Here is an 11266-nt window from a genome sequence, read left to right on the forward strand (position 1 = left end):
CTTTTAGAGTGGCTTTCAGTCGTTCAGTTCAGTTCAGTCGCTCAATCGTGTCCAACTCAGGGACCCCATGAATCGCAGCATGCCAGGCCTCCTTGCCCATCACCAACTCCCAGAGTTTACTCAAACTCATGCCCACCGAGTCGGTGATGCCATCCAGCCATCTCATCCTCTGTCATCCTCTTCTCCTCCTGCCCCTAATCCCTCCCAGCATCAGGGTCTTTTCCAATGAGTCAACTCTTCACATGAGGTGGCCAAAGTATTGGAGTTTCAGCTTCAACATCAGTCCTTCCAATGAACACCCAGGATTGATCTCCTTTAGGATGGACTGGTTGGGTCTCCTTGTAGTCCAAGGGACTCTCAAGAGTCTTCTCTAACACCACAGTTCAAAAGCATCAATTTTTCGGCGCTCGGCTTTCTTCACAGTCCAATTCTCACATCCATACATGACCACTGGAAAAACCATAGCCTTGACTAGATGGACCTTTGTTGGCAAAGGAATGTCTCTGCTTTTTAACATGCTATCTAGGTTGGTCATAACTTTCCTTCCAAGGAGTAAGCTTCTTTTAATTTCATGGCTGCAGTCACCATCTGCAGTGATTTTGGAGCCCCAAAAAATAGTCTGACACTGCTTCCACTGTTTCCCTGTCTATTTCACATGAAGTGATGCGACCAGATGCCATGATCTTAGTTTTCTGAATGTTGAGCTTTAAGCCAACTTTTTCACTCTCCTCTTTCACTTTCATCAAGAAGCTTTTTAGTTCCTCTTCACTTTTGGCCATAAGGGTGGTGTCATCTGCGTATCTGAGGTTATTGATATTTCTCCCAGCAACCTTGATTCCAGCTTGTGCTTCTTCCAGCCCAGCGTTTCTCATGATGTACGCTGCATATAAGTTAAATAAGCAGGGTGACAATATACAGCCTTGACTTACTCCTTTTCCTATTTGGAACCAGGCTGTTGGTCCATGTCCAGTTCGAACTGTTGCGAGTGGCTTTAGATGTACATAAAAGTTGCAAAGATAGTACAAAGAGTTCCCATATATGCCACACACAGTTTCTCCTATTGTCAGCATCTAACGTTACTAAGGTGCGTTTGTCACAACTTACTAGAACAACACTGGTACGTTACTATTGACTAGGCTCCACATTTTACTAAGTTTTACTAAGCTTCCCTAGTAGCTTAGTCAGTAAAGAATCTGCCTGCAGTTCAGGAGACCTGGGTTCAACCCCTGGGTTGGGAAGATTCCCCTGAAAAAGGAAATGGCAACCCACTCCCGTATTTTTGCCTGGAGAATTTCATGGACAGAGGGGCATGCACACCACATATCCTTAGCTTTCTCTGGCTTGTGACAGCTTCTGGGACTTTTCTTGTTTTTTTTCTTCACAGTGTTGAAGAGTGCTGGCCAGGTATTTTGTAGGCTGTCCCCCTAGTTGGGTTTGATCTGCTGTTTTTCTCATGGTTCAATGAGGGTTATGGGTTTTTAGGAGGAAGACCACAAAGGTAAGGAAGGTAGTCTCATCACATCATATCAAGGGCACATATTAGCAACATGGCTTATCACTGATAATATTAAACTTGGCCACAAGGCTTAGGCGCCATTTGCCAGACTTCTTTACTGTTGAGTTAATCCCTCTCCCCACATTCTACCCTGTAACCAGTCAACTCTTTGGAAACAAGCCACTAAGTACAACCCACACTCAAGGTCCAAGGGGAGCCAGGCTTCACCTCCTAGAGAGGACAATATTTAAATATATAATTTAGAATTCTCCTATGGGAGATTTGTCTCTTTTCCTCCATTTGCTCATTCATGTAGCCATTTATTTATAATAATATGCATGCATGGAAGTTCATACTACAATTTACATTATAATCCAATACTACATTACTTATTTTATTGCTCAAATTGTTCCAAATTTAGCCACCGGGGACTCTTTCAGACTGGCTCTTGTGTCCTTCTGCTGTGTCCCATTGTCGTGTTTTTTTGAACATTTTATTTTTTGGAACAACACACTCCAACCTCATAGAATAGCATCTTGTATAAGACTGGTTCCTTTTGTTGAAGGATGATATTGGAAACCAAGATCTGGTGCTAGGTAAACTTAACTGGGGTTTTGCTATTAGGCCTTCTCAAGAGACAGAGCGAAGAAATGGGTGTGTGTATACTAACCCATGCACAAGTACACATCTATAAACATTTCCATATGTAACCATTTGTATCAATATTAAGCAAAACATGAGTTTACACTGATGTTTCCAATTCTAACCCAGTATCACATGGTTCATTGCAGTAAACCATTTTTATAATCATCCAGATTTTTCCTACTGAAATTATTAACTTAATCTAAAGTTAACTAGTTTGCTTACTTATTATTTGTTGTTTGTCCTTCATCATCAAGAATTTAAAGTTAGAAGCAGAGGACTGTTTTAACAAATTCCATAGCTCTAGAACCGAGAACAGCGTTTGTAACATGGGATTGGTTAATGTACTGATGAGTGAAAAAATAGTCAATAAAAATTATCAATTAATTCATAGTAGAAAAAAAGATGAAATATTTTGAGGCAACCCTTGACATGATTAAGATCATCTTCTAAATGAAAAATCAGTTCAGTTCAGTTCAGTTGCTCAGTCATGTCTGACTCTTTGTGACCCCATGCATTGCAGCACACCAGGCCTCCCTGTCCATCACCAACTCCCGGAGTTTACTCAAACTCATGTCCATCAAATGAAAAATAAACAGATATTAATCCAACTCTATGCCCTGTTATATCAATAATCTCTATGCATTCACCACCACTTGAAGTTGAAAGTTTCCCCAAAAGCAATTCAAGAAATGCTTGAGGATTTCCTCCTAAAGTTTACTATAATAGAGCTTAATCATGCCCCAAGTGAAAGTAACACATTTCTATCTCAGATTTCCTTCTATGCAATATATACTACTTCAGCCTTAGTAGCATGTAGGTCAGACAGAAGAGCCAGACAGGAGGTAAGGACATTCCTCATCCATCCTTATGCTTCACAAAACTACTCAAGGAGGTCTTTCCCCCCAAGTCTAGGGACCACGTGTCACTCAAAGCTACCCGACAAATTTCAGTACAATTAGTTCCAATTTTGTTGATTTAACATTTTTCTTCTTTCTACTATTTCTCAAATTATTGAAAAGTCTTATCTAGATCTGAAAATGTCTTTTATAGAAGCTTTTGTAGTGTGAAAGGTAAAAGGAAGACAGTTTGAGAGGGGACTGAAAGGGATTCTGCATTCAAGATTTTCTTTAAACTTCCAGATTTGCCCTAAGGCATGCCTGATGGCCCTAGAGAACACAACGTGGACAAGGGCTGTCACCCTGTTCACTGTGTCTTTTCTCTCTGAAGAACTAGAGGCTCCCCTGGAAACCTCCCATCTATCTTCACTACAAAGAGAAGGATAAGATGTTGTCAAGAAAAGGAAGAAAAAGACGGAAGGAAGATAAGAGAAATATTTTCAGAATGCTCAGCGTATGCCTGGAAAATCCTGTGCTCTATATTATTACTCTGCTCTCAAGATTACAACTAATTGTACCAAAAGTTGGTAAAGTTTTTAATTTCTTTGTACTCAGTTGCTCAGTCTTGTCTAACTCTTTGCAGCCTCACCGACTGTAGCCCTCCAGGCTCCTCTGTTCACGGAGTTCTCCAGGCAAGAATACTGGAGTGGGTTGCCACTTCCTACTCCAGGGAATCTTCCCAACCCAGGGATCAAACTTGAGTCTCTTGCTTTTCTTGCATTGCCAAGTGGATTCTTTACCATTAGCACCACCTGGGAAGCCTTTGATTTTCTTATTTTCCTTTAAACTAATAGTGAGGACACTTACATACATACTTATACTAAAATCTGCAAATGTAACACAGAAAAGAAGTTAACATTGGGGTGTGAAGAAAAGAGAAAAAGTATTTCCTGTGGCTTCTGGAATATTCTTTCACAAGAATATAAATAAAATCCCCCAATATTTGTAAGAGATATTATCCTTCTTAAAGACTTTTTTTAAAAACAGGCTGAACAAACCAAGGCAAGCCTGTATACATTTCTTGAAATAGTTCTTGTTTATTTGAACTATTTTGCACCCTGGAGTTATGACATGTAAGTGTCAGGGCACAACTGCAGGTCCATATATAACAAAGGAGTGCCCAGAGGGTTCCTGAAATAAGAGCTGGATGCTCCATTCATACCAGGAGGGCCCCTGTGCCTAGATTAAGCCTTGGCCACTTGCACATAATTAGCATACCAAAATGAGAAAGAAAACTTGAAAAACACATTAAGGCAATGGAACCCTGTTACCATGAAAAGGACAGATTCACTGCCCAGGTGTCATTATTCAAAATCAACTTTGTTGAAGAGATGAAAACTGGGGGGGAAACGGGTTTTTAGACAGCCACTTTCAGAGCATATATACCCAAAAGGAAGGATTGAATCAGAAATATCTCCCCAATAAGTTCTCATTGACTTTACACAGCAACGCTTTTGTCACGTCTTCCCACGGGACTACTACCAGACCACCTCTACTTACGTGGGACTTCATTTGGCTAAATCATAAGAACGGTTGTTGAATTATAAGTTATGGGCACAGAGAAGATGCTGTCAAATATCCAAGGATATAGTACAAGCCATGGTGCAGTTTTTCTTGGCCACGTCCTCAAGTGTCCGCTATCCATTTACTTGTAATTGTAGGCGACTATCTCGTCCATTCCCCGCTGCTCTGAAGGGTTGGAAGCACTGTAGCTTCACCCTCAGAGTCATCCCATCCTACTCTTAGAAGGTCCAAAAATAGAAGGAAGCTGAGTTTCCTTTGTTCCAATCCCTTCAGCAAACATCAGTCACATCATGTCAAAGCCACACGCCCAGACGAAGGAGGAAATGAGCAAGAGAGACATGGTTGGTTCTCTTGGCATCGCGCTGTGTTGAGGTATTGTGCACACCAGTGGAAAATCATTCGGGAAATTATGTTACAACTGTACAAACTGCTCATTAAAAAAAAAAAAAAAATCCATCACCTAGTTTTCAGCCAGGTGGCACATTTCACACCAAGAAAACTACCCAGTAGACATTCTTAGCAGTTCCTCTATACCCATGATCATACAGTAAAATTTCCAACAAATTATTCAATTTCTCTGAACAAATGCTAGATGAAATCCTTCAACCAGTGACAACCTCAAGAAACCGAGTGTGTCACACATGGGTAATTTCACATTCACAGAGTCTTTTTCATGACATTTTAGTTTTTGAAAAGAGCAGATCTGTCTCACTGGAAACCTTTTTTTTATTCTAGGTTTTTAAAAATAGACTCTACTTTTAAGATTTTTTTTTTCCCTGTGGTCTGAAGGACCAAACATATTTTCCCAGGCAGATTGGGAATAGGAGTATGAGGTCAATTTAAGAAGGAGTTAAAAATTGACAGTAGATGGTTAATGGGTGAGCAGTAAATGCAACTTAATTTCCTTAAGTCACATTCTCACCACAGAAATATGAACCCCCATGATTTTCTCTGTCTTTCTAAAACACTCACTCATGTGTTCATTCATTCATGCATACAACAAATATTCACTGAATGCCCACGAAGTGACCAAGAGAATGACTGCCAAGTTACATTGATCTGTGTCACCTCATTTTTTCTAAAATCTGTCCCACAGATTTTAGCGACAGATTCTTCTTCTACAAGCAGCTGAGTGGAGAGGCCAAGAGAGCAAAGAAGAGAAAGGTATGAAAAGGAAGATATACTTGAAAAGAGCTAGAATGAATGTAGAAAAGCAGACACATGTGGGAAAGAAAGTTCTGGAGAGCATCATCCATCAGGACCGCATCATCCCTGGTCCTCTCTCCAGAAAGGATAAAAGCAAGCACCTGTCCACGATGCCCTGAAGGGTCTCCATCTTTTTTTTTTTTTTTTAACTACCATCTTGGAACCATCTGGCTTTGAGACAGATTGTAAAATTACTGTACACACGGCCCATACAGTAAGTGAGATGGCTATAGAAGTAGATGCAGCATAATTTACATCTTTTATTCACTAGAGGATTATTAATCTGCTCTAGTGAGTAAAATGCAGATCTAAGTGCTTTGAGCACTAGTAGTCAAACGAAACAAAAATCACTTCAAGGGCCAGGGAGATGCCTCATGATGTGTTCTTTATTTTGATATTTTTAATTACCTATTAAATACGTCAGTACATGTATTTAAGTATTAATGTTTCAGCACAGTTTCTCAGATACTCAGGCATGGTAATAAAAAGCTTCCCCTCTACGTGCCATTTGCTGTGAAACCTACAGAGATTCTAACAAGAGCAACAGAGAAAAAGTAAAAGGGATCGTGTCACCACCATGCTGAATGTGTGCAGACATTCTTAATCCATTAAATGAAAATGCCTGAGTATTTCAATGGACAGCAATGCTGATAAAGTTTATGCTCTAATGTTTTCCTAATACATTTCCAAAATCACAGTCAATTTTCAGTGATAGTTTGTCAGTTTCTCCTACTGCATCAGTTACATCATGAGAACAACTTAAATCACCTCTGAAGGAGGACATACCCCTTTCACGACAGAGCCCTATTTAGCAAAATAATGATCACGGGGCCCTCAAGAAGTTCATTAAAGGTCTATAAACGCTTTGCATGTGGTCCAGAAGCTGTACCTTAGAACGGTAGCCACGTTGACGCTGCCTGGTGTCAACTACGTCTATAATTCAAAACTATCACGATGAATCCCATCAGGAAAAGAACATGGATAAAAATGAAAAATACTCTCCTTCCAAGGAGTGGCTCCAGTCAGCCTCACTGCTAGAAGAAGACCTGTCGCTGACAGCCCATTATAAGAGCTTCAAGCGGGAAAAAAAAAAAAAAAAAAAAAAAGAGCTTCAAGGAAAAGCAGCAGGGTCAGACTAACAAAAATGTTATTGGCTGGTAAAGATGGCCAGGGCCCTGTTATCTATAAAGGCAGGCGGCCCACATGGAAGCCTCCGACCCTACCCCACAAGCCCTTTGCCAGTCGTTGGTGCTCCGAGAAACAGAGGAGGAAGGAAAGCTGATGGATACCAGATTCACTGTGATTAATGCCGGACCACCTGCCTGTACCCTCTGGGACTGCCCCCCCACCCCCGGATCTCTGGAGCATCTTCGACCTCCTGCTTATCACACACACCCCAAACTCAGGGGCCTTTCCAGAGCATAAACACGCAATGCTACTCAATGACCCTGGAGGGTACTGCCCTGTGTTGGCCATGCAAAAGCATCTCTCCAATTATAAGCAGACGCCAACAAAGACTCATGGGGAGGAACACCTGGAGAGCAAATATGTGCCCATGGGCTGAGATCATTTCACATCTCACTCCATCTGATTTTTTAAATGCTGGCTCCTTCTTTATTTATAATAACCAATCTGCTTGCAAACCTAGGTGGGCTCTCCTAGAAAAAACAGAGAGTAAACTTGCAGGGATAAAGAATGATATGGAAAGAAGAGTCAATAGCTTTACTTTGGTGACAAGAGACTGAAGGAAACAGGAACTGTGGTTGGGAGCAAGCGAAGGTCCCCATCTCTTAGCCGATTGAACAAGTAAATGTCGTCAGAGTTGACATTAAAATGGCACCTACTACGTGCTGGCACTATTCTAAGCATTTTACAGGTATATACATATTTAATCCCCCCAAAATGTATAAAATTGGTGCCATTATTATCTTTTAAAGATGAATTAACTGAGGCACAAACAGTTAACTAACTCAGCCAAGGTAACATAGCTACTGCCTTCCATTTAATATTTTATTTTTCTATGTTTAGGCATTATAGTCCATGTCTTATAGCATGTTTAAAGTTTCCCATACAATACTTCATCTAGCAAATGCTATCTCTTCAAACATCTCTAGTTCTTGAAAAAGTATTGAAAGCATTCATAAAGCTAAATATACTTGCTTAATTAATTTAAAATATCACCAACATCTCAAAATAAATTTGATCTTATATGTTCTTAGATTGCACTAATTTTATACCACCATATGAGATTCAAAACAGAATTAGCTTTTACTCTTAAAATTATCATTAATGCATCATCTTGAATATGGTAATCAATAAAAGAGATTCAGCAAGGAGGTAGTAGGAACGTAAATGCATGTTAATTACTTCTAATGTCTTAATTAGCTCCTGCTGCTAATGATACAGTAATTAAGATTTAAATATATTTTACAGGCTACATCAGATTTCTGTTGGGTCATGTTGCTGAGCATCACTAAAAGCTCACGAAATGGGGAGGCTTACACCCAAATTCTCAAAGAATTCTAATCTCAATGAGGAAAACAAGTAGAACTAAGGTTTTAGACTCAATGCAATACGTTTCCTGCACACACACATGCTTCCTGGCTAGCTGCTCCTTTCCTTCTCTGTCCCCACATCTCTCTGGACACCAAGAGGAGCATCATGGCAACAGTCACTTCTGAAAGTGCTTCAGTGTATGCATAAAGCACCACCGATGGAGTCCAACTCCCATCCATTTTTTAACTTTCTTTATTTCTGATCCCTGAAAGGGGAGTTATGGTGGTACATGTTGACCAATCTGGACCTGACGAGGACCAAAAAATGCAAACACCAGGGTAGGTAGACAGCACCATTTTCGAAGCTATCTCACACAGGGGATTAAAGATGTCCACTCTTTTTAGGGCAGGCTCCAGAGGTGGAGTCTACTTTTCCTTCTCTTGAATCTGGTTGGTACTCTGATTTGCTTCAATCAAGGGAATGCAGAAGACATAAAACCATGTCACTTCCAAGGCTGGGTCATAACAGACCTGTAACTTTTACGTTTATGCTCCTGGAACCCAATCATCGCACCCAAATCACACACAGAAAGTAGTGAAGTACCAGCTGACAGCCCCAACTGAGCTTCCAACCAACAACCAGCACAAGTCAGTTCAGTTCGGTTCAGCCGCTCAGTCGTGTCCGACTCTTTGCGACCCCATTGACTGCAGCACGCCAGGCCTCCCTGTCCATCACCACCTGCCGGAGTCTACTCAAACTCATGTCCATTGAGTCAGTGAAGAGCAAGTCAAATAAAGTGAGCCCTCTTGGATGTTCCCCCCCAGTCAAACCTCACAGCTCCAGAATGACGCCATATATGGAGAGGAACCTCCCAACTTATCTCAGTCAACCCACGGACTCTTAAGAGATAATAAATGATGGATGTTGTTTAAACCACTAAGTGTGTGAGGTAGTTTGTTAAACAGCGATAGGTAAAGACTTTCTAGACCATCATCAAGACTCAGGCTGAAACCAGTGTCTGCTTGACTCAGCATAACACAGGATAAGTCGTGATGAACCCAGAAACATCAGGATGGCTATGATGAAGCTGAGAAGAACACTTTCCAACTAGGGCACAGTGGCTAAGGCCATGGACCCCAGAGCCTCAGACTGTTTGAATCTTGGCTTTGTCTTTTACTAGATATGAGCATAGTAAAAGGTACTCAGCTATGCTGTACCTCAGTTTCCTTTTGTATAAAATAGAGATAATATTCTCTACCTTAAAAGTTTATTTTGAAGATTAAACATCAGTAACAGCATATGTAAAGCTCTTAGAACAGTGCCTGGCACAAAGTAAGTGTTCAGTAAATGCTTTCTCTTACTAGCATTACTTAATCTTTTTCCCTTCTACATCCAAGGAACTACCCACTCACAGCTATGGGAGAGCTCTCTACTTAAAATGCAGGGGTTCGGAAAGTGCAAGGGAAGGACATGACATGGTTCCTGTTTGACCCTGTACCATGATGAGAAGGATCTCTGCCATGCCATGAAAACATGAGTGTGACAAATGCTAAATTTGATTAGCTTCACACCAGAGGAAACCAAAACTCAAGAGTAAATGCTCAGTTTGTGGGTCATCAATAACAGATATGTCAGTCAATCATTCAAATTTTATCTGAGGATAATCTACTCCTAGGTATGGCATGGTATACTATGGGAACCTTATAACTGAGTTCTGTTCATTAAGAGTATTGAGCTTTATAAGCACATAATGCAGTCCTGGAAAGTTGTGTTTTCAGGCAAGATCTGAACTATCATCATCATGCTCATATCAATTTTGTTTCTAAATATTATTTTGTAGTTCACTGGAACAAACAGGCCAGGCCACAGATTATGACAATATTTGCACATGTCATAATAAAAATTAATCCTAAATGTATTAATAATACCAGGTTAGCTTTTGGGTTTTGGTTGTTTTTTGTTTGCTCTTCATTTTTCAGTCATATTACATACACACTTTGGGGAATTGTTTTTGTTAAAATAACTACTGATTTTTAAAATGAAGCAAAATACAATAATAATCTATACTGCTATAGGTTTAGATTTAGTAAATATCATTTTGCCCCAACTCTCTGTCTCTTCTCTATTTTAAAATTACATCAAGTACCTATTTATATTTACTTTAGAATTAGCCACCCCAAGCGAATTAATATATTGTGGCATAAGTTGAAGTTTTTTAAATACTTAGCAATCTATATCAGCTCTGGAACATCTGACCATGGAACAACTTCTCATGGGACTTTTCACTGGAGCCTCAAAGCTCTCCATTTCTCATCTCCACACATTCTATTCATAAAATTATTATAGATTCAATTATACTACTCATATCCTGTTATTTGGGCATGGTTCCCTCTGCTTTTCAAGACAATTATGACAGATCTATAAATCGATACCCAAGTAGGTCAATCAGTTAGTGGTTCTGAGAAAATATGTCAGGTTTGTGCCTATCTTTACCATCGTCGTCATTCATTCACATTAGTTATTCATCTTCTTTCCAAACTATTTATCAGCCTAGGCCAGCTTGAGAAAATTCATACTTTCATTTCATGCCACCTAATTATGCCTTAAATGGTGAGTATCAGAAATGCAAATTGATTGCAAACTATATGAAGGATGCACAAATTTAAAACTATGAAATTTAAACCACTAATTCAGCTTCCATATTCCTACTGCCATCACTAACAGTTTCATATATTTTACATTGCTCAATACAAACTAAATTTGGTAACTTAAAGTGAAACAGGGAATATGGGACTTTATTATTTTCTCACCCTCCTAACTTTCAGTTCCTCTTCCTTTTCCTCCCATTACCTCCTTCACTTCTATGTTTTGAACCTACTCTTTTATATCGGCTGGACTTTAATCCTATGTCACTATAAGATCTTGTCAATTACACACTATTCTGCTTTAGTCTAAGATGTCTTTCTTAGTATTATTTTACATCCTACCAGTTTACTCCAAGAAC

The 11266-nt window shown here is 39.8% G+C and overlaps 1 protein-coding gene across 1 annotated transcript in view; it reads right to left on the bottom strand.

The window, feature by feature from the left end:
• MARCHF11 (membrane associated ring-CH-type finger 11) overlaps nucleotides 1–11266 on the bottom strand; it is a 109772-nt gene that overhangs the window by 95908 nt on the left and 2598 nt on the right. The gene's annotated exons all lie outside the window — the stretch shown is intronic.

The sequence above is a fragment of the Muntiacus reevesi genome, chromosome 14 (genome assembly GCF_963930625.1).
Source record: "Muntiacus reevesi chromosome 14, mMunRee1.1, whole genome shotgun sequence".
In the NCBI taxonomy this organism is placed as follows: domain Eukaryota; kingdom Metazoa; phylum Chordata; class Mammalia; order Artiodactyla; family Cervidae; genus Muntiacus; species Muntiacus reevesi.